This window comes from Arachis ipaensis, chromosome B07 (genome assembly GCF_000816755.2).
Source record: "Arachis ipaensis cultivar K30076 chromosome B07, Araip1.1, whole genome shotgun sequence".
Lineage (NCBI taxonomy): Eukaryota > Viridiplantae > Streptophyta > Magnoliopsida > Fabales > Fabaceae > Arachis > Arachis ipaensis.
The window spans coordinates 14,134,853-14,148,892 of record NC_029791.2 but is presented as its reverse complement, the minus strand read 5'-3'; the positions used below and the strand labels follow the sequence as shown (position 1 = coordinate 14,148,892).

The 14,040-nt window shown below is 36.5% G+C and overlaps 2 pseudogenes; both read left to right on the top strand.

The window, feature by feature from the left end:
- LOC107606763 lies at positions 863-4,982 on the top strand (annotated as a pseudogene).
- LOC107606762 lies at positions 5,010-13,415 on the top strand (annotated as a pseudogene).

Sequence of the window (14,040 nt, the reverse complement as noted above, 5' to 3'; positions counted from 1 at the left end):
TATACATTAGCCCTAAGCAAATAGAGTACTTATACTTACCTCGAAAAAATTAAAAGAAAAAAAATTGTGGTTGCACTGTAGTAATTGAGAATTTGAGATACATACCTTTCTCAATAATTACATGTTTATTCAAATCATAACCGCCAAATTAGTCAATTTTTTTAATATTTATTTCATATTTAAATATATGTCATACACAAATATCTGATTTAACAGTTGATTTTGTATAATAATAATTAGTTCGAAAATTTATAACAATTACTCAATTTAAATTAGCCAAATGCGCGCTAACAATATGACATGTTTAATAAATTTATATTGATCAAATATTAATTTACTTATCTATTTAAATAAATATTAAAAATTTAAATTTTGTCTTATATAGACATACAACATTAAATTTTAAATAGAAATTAAATAAAAAAATCCGATTCCTACTTATTTCGTAAACAATTAAATGCAAACTTATATATAAATATAGTGTTTCGGACATTCAAATTAAATTAGACAAGTTATTCATGTATACAAAAAAGGGGTCAAATTTTCATAGACACGCGCATCACCTATACTGTGTCTGTATATTAGCAGACTAATTAATAGTTAAATACGAGACTTTTTTAATTTGTAAATGTAAATTTTTATTCTTTTTAATTGAATATTTTAACAGTGTATTACCAGACCCAGAAAAAAAAGATAGAAGATTTGTCTTATAAATAGCCCACTAATTATACTTGTCACTCCCACAGCCACGGTTTCAGAGTATCCTCCACTTTCTCTGAGTTCGAATATATTGTCACTCCATGGTTACGCAGAGTGCTCCTTACTTTCTCCGAATCCACTAACAACAGCCACCGAAACCATCATGCTCTCCACTGCAACCGTCAACCCTTCAACCCCTTTCAACCACTCCCCAAATTACACTATTCGCCATATCCTCAACCTTCACTCTCTCCTCCCATCCACATTCTCACTACTATCCAAATCCAATCCCTATTCCTCTTTCTTCCCTTACAGACCCCTTTGCGTGTGCGCCAACGATTCCGCACAGCTCTTCGACTACGACTCAAAGCTCACCAAGGAGTCTATTGTCTCCCAGCACCTTAAGATGGCAATTGTCGGCTTTGGCAACTTCGGCCGGTTCCTTGCCGCCACATTGGTCTGCCAGGGCCATACCGTCCTCGCCTACTCCCGCTCTGACCATTCTGCCACAGCCAGAAAGCTTGGTGTATTGTTCTTCAAAAACCCCGACGACCTATGCGAGGAGCATCCCGAAGTGATCCTCCTCTGCTCTTCCATAATCTCAATGGAGCACGTGATCCTCACGCTCCCTCTCCAGTGCCTCAAGCGCAGCACTCTCTTCGTTGACCTCCTCTCCGTCGAAAAATTCCCCAAAGCTCCTCCTTGAGCTCCTCCCCTCCGATTTCGACGTCCTCTGCACTCATCCGATGTTCAGACCTAAGTCTGCGAGTGACAGATGGACTGGGCTCCCATTCGTCTTCGAGAAGCTTTGTATCCTGGACGAGGAGCATCGTGTTTCTCGCTGTGAGAAGTTTCTCAATGCGTTTGTTAGAGAAGGTTGCAAGATGGTGTAGATGAGTTGCGAGGATCACGATCGTTACGCCGCTGGTTCCCAGTTAATTACTCATACCGCTGGAAGGATTCTTGAAGGATTGATGCTTGAGTCGACGCCCATTAATACGAAAGGATACCAGAGTTTGTTGGGATTGATGGAGAACACTACTGGGGATAGCTTTGATTTGTATTTTGGTTTGTTCATGTTTAATAAGAATTCTTTGGAGATGCTGGAGAAGCTTGATTTGGCGTTTGTGGATCTCAGGAAGCAGGTCATTGCGTGGTTGCATCATGTGGTGAGGAATTAGTTGATGGAGAATGGTGAAAGGTTGCAGCAGCTGGATAGAAGTAACAGCCATGCACTGCTCCGTTGGGCTCAGAATGGATCTGCATTGTTGCATTCCATGTATTTTTTCAAGTATTTCATATTTGGAACTCAAAAAATCTCAAGGGTTTTTGCTACATTGTGTGAATATTTACTATTGATGTTTTAGAGAGTGCTCGTGTTTGTTGAGATTGAGAACAAGCAACTTAATCATTTTGATTCAGAAGGTCTTGTTCTTGTGATGGAAAAAGGGTTATTACATGATAATGATTAATGAGTAATGATGCTAATAATGCAAATCTAATGATGTTGCACAGCTAAGTAGTTCCGCTTCAAACAATTCTAGCCAGTTTGATAAGAACACAAAGCTCAAGTTTGCAATAGTTGGTTTTGGAAACTTTGCCCAGTTCCTTGCAAAAACTATAGTTAGTCAAGGTCATGAGGTTTTGGCATATTCTGGATCAGATGTAATACCCTAACTACCAAAGTACACACTTCCGGCTGTGCGACTTTGATAGATCGGACATTACGACGACTCTTATACTATTTAATACTAAAATATTAGCCTATTTAAAACTTTAAACCGTAATACTGATCGAAAAATACTTTTGCTATGTAACGCACATCCGTACATACAATACAACTTACAAAAACTCACAAGGAGTACATACATATGTACATATATATTAAATAATATTACAAGTATTAACCAATACATGTTATTCCGAAAATAAGTGAAAGAATCCGATACCTAATCAATATATAATAAGACAAAAATATCTTCTTAGGTGTCAAATTTGTCCAAATGGAATGGGGTTATTACCAAAACTAACTAATGCAATACGCACTGCTTACTTGATCCTAGGACGTTGGATTCTTTACAATGGGAACCAAATTATTTTTTAACTTTAGCGTAGGTTCATTCGTTTTGGTTGGAGACTTGGTTACTTGGTTTAACAACTTTTCGCTGCCTATTTTATTTAACTTTTTATAGGCTCTTTTACTAAAACTGACCTATGTTGTTTGTTTACCATACTTGATCAATAAAATTTTACAAATATCCAAGATAATTTTCAATAAAAAATACAAACACACCCTACCATTTTTTAAAAAAAAATTACACTATAAACCATTATCCATCAAAATTTTTCAAACACTTCTCCCCGTAAAGAAGTTTCAAAACTATTCTAGGAGTCTTGCGTTGGTGCCGCAAGCTGACATTTTTACTACTATACATTAGCCCTAAGCAAATAGAGTACTTATACTTACCTCGGAAAAAGTAAAAGAAAAAAAAATTGTGGTTGCACTGTAGTAATTGAGAATTTGAGATACATACCTTTCTCAATAATTACATGTTTATTCAAATCATAATCGCCAAATAAGTCAATTTTTTAATATTTATTTTATATTTAAATATATATCATACAAAAATATCTGATTTAACAGTTGATTTTGTATAATAATAATTAGTTCAAAAATTTATAACAGTTACTCAATTTAAATTAGCCAAATGCGCGCTAACAATATGACATGTTTAATAAATTTATATTGATCAAATATTAATTTACTTATCTGTTTAAATAAATATTAAAAATTTAAATTTTGTCTTATACATACAACATTAAATTTTTAAATAGAAATTAAATAAAAAAAATCCGATTCCTATTTATTTCATAAACAATTAAATGCAAACTTATATATGAATATAGTGTTTCAGACATTCAAATTAAATTAGACAAGTTATTCATGTATACAAAAAAGGGGTCAAGTTTTCATAGGCACGCGCATCACCTATACTGTGTCTGTATAGTAGCAGACTAATTAATAGTTAAATACGAGACTTTTTTAATTTATAAATGTAAATTTTCATTCTTTTTAATTGAATATTTTTACAGTGCATTACCAGACCCAGAAAAAAAAGGATAGAAGATTTGTCTTATAAATAGCCCACTCGTTGTACTAGTCACTCCCACAGCCACGGTTTCAGAGTATCATCCACTTTCTCTGAGTTCGAATATATTGTCACTCCATGGTTACGCAGAGTGCTCCTTACTTTCTCCGAATCCACTAACAATAGCCACCGAAACTATCATGCTCTCCACTGCAACCGTCAACCCTTCAACCCCTTTCAACCACTCCCCAAATTACACTATTCGCCATATCCTCAACCGTCACTCTCTCCTTCCATCCACATTCTCACTACTATCCAAACCCAATTCTTATTCCTCTTTCTTCCCTTACAGACCCCTCCGCGTGCGCGCCAACGACACCGCACAGCTCTTCGACTACGAGTCAAAGCTCGCCAAGGAGTCCATTGTCTCCCAACACCTTAAGATTGCAATTGTCGGCTTCGTCAACTTCGGCCGGTTCCTTGCCGCCACAATGGTCTGCCAGGGCCACACCGTCCTCGCCTACTCCCGCTCTAACCACTCTACCACAGCCAGAAAGCTTGGTGTTTTGTTCTTCCAAAACCCCGATGACCTATGTGAGGAGCATCCCGAAGTGATCCTCCTCTACTCCTCCATAATCTCAATGGAGCGCGTGATCCTCACGCTCCCTCTCCAGCGCCTCAAGCGCAGCACTCTCTTCGTTGACCTCCTCTCCGTCGAAAAATTCCCCAAAGCTCCTCCTTGAGCTCCTCCTCTCCGATTTCGACGTCTTCTGCACTCATCCGATGTTCGAACCTAAGTCCGTAAGCGACGGATTGACCGGCCTCCCATTCGTCTTCGAGAAGCTTTGTATCCGCGACGAGGAGCACCGTGTTTCTCGCTGTGAGAAGTTTCTCAATGCGTTTGTCAGAGAAGGTTGCAGGATGGTGGAGATGAGTTGCGAGGATCACGATCGTTACGCTGCTGGTTCGCAGTAAACTACTCATACCGTTGGAAGGATTCTTGAAGGATTGATGCTTGAGTCGACGCCCATTAATATGAAAGGATACCAGAGTTTGTTGGGATTGGTGGAGAACACTGCTGGGGATAGCTTTGATTTGTATTTTGGTTTGTTCATGTTTAATAAGAATTCTTTGGAGATGCTGGAGAAGCTTGATTTGGCGTTTGTGGATCTCAGGAAGTAAGTCATTGCGCAGTTGCATCATGTGGTGAGGAATTAGTTGATGGAGAACGGTGAAAGGTTGCAGCAGCTGGATGGAATTAACAGCCATGCACTTCTCCGTTGGGCTCGGAATGGATCTACATTGTTGCATTCCAGGTATTTTTCCAGGTATTTGATATTTGGAACTGAAAAAATCTCAACAGTTTTTCCTACATTGTGTGAATATTTGCTATTGATGTTTTAGAGAGTGCTCGTGTTTGTTGAGATTGAGAACAAGCAACTTAATCATTTTGATTCAGAAGGTCTTGTTCTTGTGATGGAAAAGGGGTTATTACATGATAATGATTAATGAGTAATGATGCTAATAATGCAGATCCAATGATGTTGCACAGCTAAGTAGTTCCGCTTCAAACAATTCTAGCCAGTTTGACGAGAAAACAAAGCTCAAGTTTGCAATAGTTGGTTTTGGAAACTTTGCCCAGTTCCTTGCAAAAACTATAGTTAGTCAAGGTCATGAGGTTTTGGCATATTCTTGATCAGATGTAATACCCTAACTACCAAAGTACACGCTTCCGGCTGCGCGACTTTGATAGATCGGACATTACGACGACTCTTATACTATTTAATACTAAAATATTAGCCTGTTTAAAAATTTAAACCGTAATACCGATCCAAAAATACTTTTGCCATGTAACGCACATCCGTACATACAATACAACTTACAAAAACTTACAAGGAGTACATACATATGTACATATATATTAAATAATATTACAAGTATTAACCAATACATGTTATTCCGAAAATAAGTGAAAGAATCCGATACCTGATCAATATATATAATAAGACAAAAATACCTTTTTAAGTGTCAAATTTGTCCAAATGGAATGGGGTTATTACCAAAACTAAGTAATGCAATACGCACCGCTTACTTGATCCTAGGACATTGGATTCTTTACAATGGGAACCAATATGCTTTTTAACTTTAGCGTAGGTTCATTCATTTTGGTTGGAGACTTGGTTACTTGGTTTAACAACTTTTCGCTGCCTATTTTATTTAACTTTTTATAGGCTCTTTTACTAAAACTGACCTACGTTGTTTGTTTACCATACTTGATCAATAAAATTTCACGAATATCCAAGATAATTTTCAATAAAAAATACAAACGCACACAACCATTTTTTTAAAAAAAATTACACTATAACCCATTATCCATCAAAATTTTTCAAACACTTCTCCCCGTAAAGAAGTTTCAAATCTATTCTAGGAGTCTTGTGTTGGTGCCGCAAGCTGACATTTTTATTACTATACATTAGCCCTAAGCAAATAGAGTACTTATACTTACCTCGAAAAAATTAAAAGAAAAAAAATTGTGGTTGCACTGTAGTAATTGAGAATTTGAGATACATACCTTTCTCAATAATTACATGTTTATTCAAATCATAACCGCCAAATTAGTCAATTTTTTTAATATTTATTTCATATTTAAATATATGTCATACACAAATATCTGATTTAACAGTTGATTTTGTATAATAATAATTAGTTCGAAAATATATAACAGTTACTCAATTTAAATTAGCCAAATGCGCGCTAACAATATGACATGTTTAATAAATTTATATTGATCAAATATTAATTTACTTATCTGTTTAAATAAATATTAAAAATTTAAATTTTGTCTTATATATACATACAACATTAAATTTTTAAATAGAAATTAAATAAAAAAATCCGATTCCTATTTATTTCGTAAACAATTAAATGCAAACTTATATATGAATATAGTGTTTCGGACATTCAAATTAAATTAGACAAGTTATTCATGTATACAAAAAAGGGGTCAAGTTTTCATAGGCACGCGCATCACCTATACTGTGTCTGTATAGTAGCAGACTAATTAATAGTTAAATACGAGACTTTTTTAATTTAAGCCAAATGCACGCTAACAATATGACATGTTTAATAAATTTATATTGATCAAATATTAATTTACTTATCTGTTTAAATAAATATTAAAAATTTAAATTTTGTCTTATATATACATACAACATTAAATTTTTAAATAGAAATTAAATAAAAAAATTCGATTCCTATTTATTTCGTAAACAATTAAATGCAAACTTATATATGAATATAGTGTTTCGGACATTCAAATTAAATTAGACAAGTTATTCATGTATACAAAAAAGGGGTCAAGTTTTCATAGGCACGCGCATCACCTATAGTGTGTCTGTATAGTAGCAGACTAATTAATAGTTAAATACGAGACTTTTTTAATTTGTAAATGTAAATTTTCATTCTTTTTAATTGAATATTTTTACAGTGTATTACCAGACCCAGAAAAAAAAGGATAGAAGATTTGTCTTATAAATAGCCCACTCGTTGTACTAGTCACTCCCACAGCCACGGTTTCAGAGTATCCTCCACTTTCTCTGAGTTCGAATATATTGTCACTCCATGGTTACGCAGAGTGCTCCTTACTTTCTCCGAATCCACTAACAACAGCCACCGAAACCATCATGCTCTCGACTGCAACCGTCAACCCTTCAACCATTTTCAACCACTCCCCAAATTACACTATTCGCCATATCCTCAACCGTCACTCTCTCCTCCCTTCCACATTCTCACTACTATCCAAATCCAATCCCTATTCCTCTTTCTTCCCTTACAGACCCCTCTGCGTGCGCGCCAACGATTCCGCACAGCTCTTCGACTATGAGTCAAAGCTCACCAAGGAGTCCATTGTCTCCCAGCACCTTAAGATTGCAATTGTCGGCTTTGGCAACTTCGGCCGGTTCCTTGCCGCCACATTGGTCTGCCAGGGCCACAGCGTCCTCGCCTACTCCTACTCTGACCACTCTGCCACAGCCAGAAACTTGGTGTATTGTTCTTCCAAAACCCCGACAACCTATGCGAGGAGCATCCCGAAGTGATCCTCCTCTGCTCCTCCATAATCTCAATGGAGCGCGTGATCCTCACGCTTCCTCTCCAGCTGCTCAAGCGCAGCACTCTCTTCGTTGACCTCCTCTCTGTCGAAAAATTCCCCAAAGCTCCTCCTTGAGCTCCTCCCCTCCGATTTCGACGTCCTCTGCACTCATTCGATGTTCGGACCTAAGTTCGCAAGTGACGGATGGACCGGCCTCTCATTCGTCTTCAAGAAGCTTCGTATCCTGGACGAGGAGCACCGTGTTTCTCGCTGTGAGAAGTTTCTCAATGCGTTTTTCAGAGAAGGTTGCAGGATGGTGGAGATGAGTTGCGAGGATCACGATCGTTACGCCGCTGGTTCGCAGTAAACTACTCATACCGTTGGAAGGATTCTTGAAGGGTTGATGCTTGAGTCGACGCCCATTAATACAAAAGGATACCAGAGTTTGTTGGGATTGGTGGAGAACACTGCTGGGGATAGCTTTGATTTGTATTTTGGTTTGTTCATGTTTAATAAGAATTCTTTGGAGATGCTGGAGAAGCTTGATTTGGCGTTTTTGGATCTCAGGAAGCAGGCCATTGCGCGGTTGCATCATGTGGTGAGGAATTAGTTGATGGAGAACGGTGAAAGGTTGCAGCAGCTGGATGGAAGTAACAGCTATGCACTGCTCCGTTGGGCTCGAAATAAATCTGCATTATTGCCTTCCAGGTATTTTTCCAGGTATTTGATATTTGGAACTGAAAAATCTCAAGGGTTTTTGCTACATTGTGTGAATATTTGCTATTGATGTTTTAGAGAGTGCTCGTGTTTGTTGAGATTGAGAACAAACAACTTAATCATTTTGATTCGGAAGGTGTTGTTCTTGTGATGGAAAAAGGGTTATTACATGATAATGTTTAATGAGTAATGATGCTAATAATGCAGATCTAATAATATTGCACAGCTAAGTAGTTCCGCTTCAAACAATTCTAGCCAGTTTGATGAGAAAACAAAGCTCAAGTTTGCAATAGTTGGTTTTGGAAACTTTGCCCAGATCCTTGCAAAAACTATAGTTAGTCAAGGTCATGAGGTTTTGGCGTATTCTAGATCAGATGTAATACCCTAACTACCAAAGTACACGCTTCCGACTGCGCGACTTTGATAGATCGGACATTACGACGACTCTTATACTATTTAATACTAAAATATTAGCCTATTTAAAACTTTAAACCGTAATACCGATCCAAAAATACTTTTGCTATGTAACTCACATCCGTACATACAATACAACTTACAAAAACTCACAAGGAGTACATACATATGTACATATATATTAAATAATATTACAAGCATTAACCAATACACGTTATTCCGAAAATAAGTGAAAGAATCCGATACCTAATCAATATATATAATAAGACAAAAATATCTTTTTAGGTGTCAAATTTATCCAAATGGAATGGACTTATTACCAAAACTAAGTAATGGAATGCGCACCGCTTACTTGATCCTAGGACTTTGGATTCTTTACAATGGGAACCAAATTATTTTTTTAACTTTAGCGTGGGTTTATTTATTTTGGTTGGAGACTTGGTTACTTGGTTTAACAACGTTTCGCTGTCTAGTTTTATTTAATTTTTTATAGGCTATTTTACTAATACTGACCTACGTTGTTTGTTTACCATACTTGATCAATAAAATTTCACGAATATCCCAGATAATTTTCAATAAAAAAATACAAACACACCCCACCATTTTTTTTAAAAAAATTACACTATAACCCATTATCCATAAAAAATTTTCAAGCACTTCTCCCTATAAAGAAGTTTCAAATCAATTCTAGGAGTCTTGCATTGGTGCCACAAGCTGACATTTTTACTACTATAAATTAGCCCTAAGCAAATAGAGTACTTATACTTACCTCAGAAAAATTAAAAGAAAAAAATTTGAGGTTGCATTGTAATAATTGAGAATTTTAGATACATACCTTTCTCAATAATTACATGTTTATTCAAATCATAACCGCCAAATTAGTCAATTTTTTAATATTTATTTTATATTTAAATATATATCATACACAAATATCTGATTTAACAGTTGATTTTGTATAATAATAATTAGTTCAAAAATTTATAACAGTTACTCAATTTAAATTAGCCAAGTGCGTGCTAACAATATGACATGTTTAATAAATTTATATTGATCAAATATTAATTTACTTATCTGTTTAAATAAATAATAAAAATTTAAATTTTGTCTTATATATACATATAACAATAAATTTTTAAATAGAAATTAAATAAAAAAATCAGATTCCTACTTATTTCGTAAACAATTAAAAATGTAAACTTATATATGAATATAGTGTTTCGGATAGTCAAATTAAATTAGACAAGTTATTTATGTAAACAAAAAAGGGGTCAAGTTTTCATAGGCACGTGCATCACCTATACTGTGTCTGTATAGTAGCAGACTAATTAATAGTTAAATATGAGACTTTTTTAATTTGTAATTGCAAATCTTCATTCTTTTTAATTGAATATTTTAACAGTGCATTACCAGACCCAGGAAAAAAAGGATAGAAGATTTGTCTTATAAATAGCCCACTCATTATACTTGGCACTCATTATACTTGGCACTCATTATACTTGGCACGCGCATCACCTATATTGTGTCTGTATAGTAGCAGACTAATTAATAGTTAAATATGAGACTTTTTTAATTTGTAATTTCAAATCTTCATTCTTTTTAATTGAATATTTTAACAGTGCATTACCAGACCCAGAAAAAAAAGGATAGAAGATCTGTCTTATAAATAGCCCACTCATTATACTTGGCACTCCCACAGCCACGATTTCAGAGTATCCTCCACTTTCTCTAAGTCCGAATATATTGTCACTCCATGGTTACACAGAGTGCTCCTTACTTTCTCCGAATCCACTAACAACAGCCATCGAAGCCATCATGCTCTCCACTACAACCCTAAACCCTTCAACCCCTTTCAACCACTCCCCAAATTACACTATTCGGCATATCCTCAACCGTCACTCTCTCCTCCCATCCACGTTCTCACTACTATCCAAATCCAATCCCTATTCTTCTTCCTTCCCTTACACACCCCTCCGCGTGCGCGCCAACGGTGCCGCACAGCTCTTCGACTACGAGTCAAAGCTCACCAAGGAGTCCATTGTCTCCCAGCACCTTAAGATTGTAATTGTTGGCTTCAGCAACTTCGGCTGGTTCCTTGCTGCCGCATTGGTTCGCCAGGGCCACAGCGTCCTCGCCTACTCCCGCTTTGACCACTCTGCCACAGCCAGAAAGCTTGGTGTATTGTTCTTCCAAAACCCCGACGACCTATGCGAGCAGCATCCCAAAGTGATCCTCCTCTGCTCCTCCATAATCTCAACGGAGCGCGTGATCCTCACCCTCCCTCTCCAGCGCCTCAAGCGCAACACTCTCTTTGTTGACCTCCTCTCCGTCGAAGAATTCCATGAAGCTCCTCCTTGAGCTCCTCCCCTTCGATTTCGACGTCTTTTGCACTCATCCGATGTTCGGACATAAGTTCGCAAGTGACGGATGGACCGGCATCCCATTCGTCTTCGAGAAGGTTCGTATCCTGGACGAGGAGCACCGTGTTTCTCGCTGTGAGAAGTTTCTCAATGCGTTTGTCAGAGAAGGTTGCAGGATGGTGGAGATGAGTTGCGAGGATCACGATCGTTACGCCGCTGGTTCGCAGTTAATTACTCATACCGTTGGAAGGATTCTTGAAGGATTGATGCTTGAGTCGACGCTCATTAATACGAAAGGATACCAGAGTTTGTTGGGATTGGTGGAGAACACTGCTGGGGATAGCTTTGATTTGTATTGTGGTTTGTTCATGTTTAATAAGAATTCTTTGGAGATGCTGTAGAAGCTTGATTTGGCATTTGAGGATCTCAAGAAACAGCTCATTGCGCAGTTGCATCATGTGGTGAGGAATTAGTTGATGGAGAACGGTGAAAGGTTACTGCAGCTGGATGGAAATAACAGCCATGCACTGCTTCGTTGGGCTCGTAATGGATCTGCATTGTTGCATTCTAGGTATTTTTCAGGTATTTGATATTTGGAATTTGAAAAAATCTCAAGGGTTTTTGCTACATTGTGTGAATATTTGCTATTGATGTTTTAGAGAGTGCTCGTGTTTGTTAAGATTGAGAACAAGCAACTTAATCATTTTGATTCGGAAGGTGTTGTTCTTGTGATAGAAAAAGGGTTATTACATGATAATGATTAATGAGTAATGATGCTAATAATGCAGATCCAATGATGTTGCACAGCTAAGTAGTTCCGCTTCATACAATTCTAGCCAGTTTGATGAGAACACAAAGCTCAAGTTTGCAATAGTTTGTTTTGGAAACTTTGCCCAGTTCCTTGCAAAAACTATAGTTAGTCAAGGTCATGAGGTTTTGGCATATTCTAGATCAGATGTAATACCCTAACTACCAAAATACACGCTTCTGGCTGCGCGACTCTAATAGATCGGACATTACGACGACTCTTATACTATTTAATACTAAAATATGAGCTTGTTTAAAACTTTAAACCGCAATACCGATCCAAAAATACTTGTGCTATGTAACACACATCCGTACATACAATACAACTTACAAAAACTCACAAGGAGTACATACATATGTACATATATATTAAATAATATTACAAGCATTAACCAATACACGTTATTCCGAAAATAAGTGAAAGAATCCGATACCTGATCAATATATATAATAAGACAAAAATATCTTTTTAGGTGTCAAATTTGTTCAAATGGAATGGGGTTATTACCAAAACTAAGTAATGGAATGTGCACCGCTTACTTGATCCTAGGACTTTGGATTCTTTACAATGGGAACCAAATTGTTTTTTTAACTTTAGAGTGGGTTCATTCATTTTGGTTGGAGACTTGGTTACTTGGTTTAACAACGTTTTGCTGCCTAGTTTTATTTAATTTTTTATAAGCTCTTTTACTAATACTGACCTACGTTGTTTGTGACAAAGTTAGAATTGGGAATGAAGAATCCAGAGTATTGCGATGTTATCGGTTTCTTGACATTTTTGCTAGTGAAGGATGTCGGATGGTTGAAATGTCTTGTGCTGAACATGATTGGCATGTAGCTGGATCCCAGTTTGTTATACACACAACAGGAAGAATTTTAGAAAAATTGGAGTTAGGGACAACACCAATTAACACAAAGGGTTATGAAACTTTGTTGACTTTGGTGGAAAATACCATGGGGGATAGTTTTGATCTGTACTATGGTTTATTCTTGTATAATTTAAATGCCATGGAGCAACTAGAAAGATTCCATTTGGCTTTTGAATCATTGAAGAAGCAGCTTTTCAACCAATTGCATAGTATCTACCGAAAACAACTACTTGAAGATGAAGAACAGATCCTTGCTTTGCCAGAGAGGTTTATACTGCCAGAGAAATATGAAGACAGTGATGCGTCATCACCTCTTTCAAAAACTGTAGACACCAAAGGAATTTATGCCGAAGATTTCCATCCCATTGGTTAGCATTGTAAGCCGCATAGTAGGTTTAAATAAATCTGTTAATTCTAAAACTAGGGTAACACTTTTTGTCTTTATTGATTTATTTTTATTCATTTATACTAAACTTCAATACTGGCAATATGGGTTGTGGCAATATGGGTTGTCTGAATGATTCTATAACCCATTATTCTAAAATCTTAAGCTAAGCAATTAAGTTCAATCATATAAAAGTAACAATGCATCAACATTCTTTAATATACACAAGTGCACTTGGTTATTTATCAGAAAATTAGTGAAAATGATGGACTATGCTGAAAAATTGTTAAGGGCGTCTGAAGATGGACAGAGTGTCCATATTGTGTCTGATACACAAAATTTATATGACATTTTTTTTGCTCAACTTTTTCGTTTGTATACGCTGCTGGGGCACCTACGTTCTAAAGCGGTAGATGATTTTAAGGCAAAGCTAGAGCAATCACTGAACAACGGAGAAGGATTTGCTTCATCTGTTCACATGTGGACTGAGTCTATTATGCTAGAGTTTGAAAAAGGATCTACTGGTAAATAGTCTGATAGAATGCCTTCTTTGCAGATACATTGTCACTTGTAACTTTATTTGTATATTCTAGAATTTATTGCCAAATCTCAA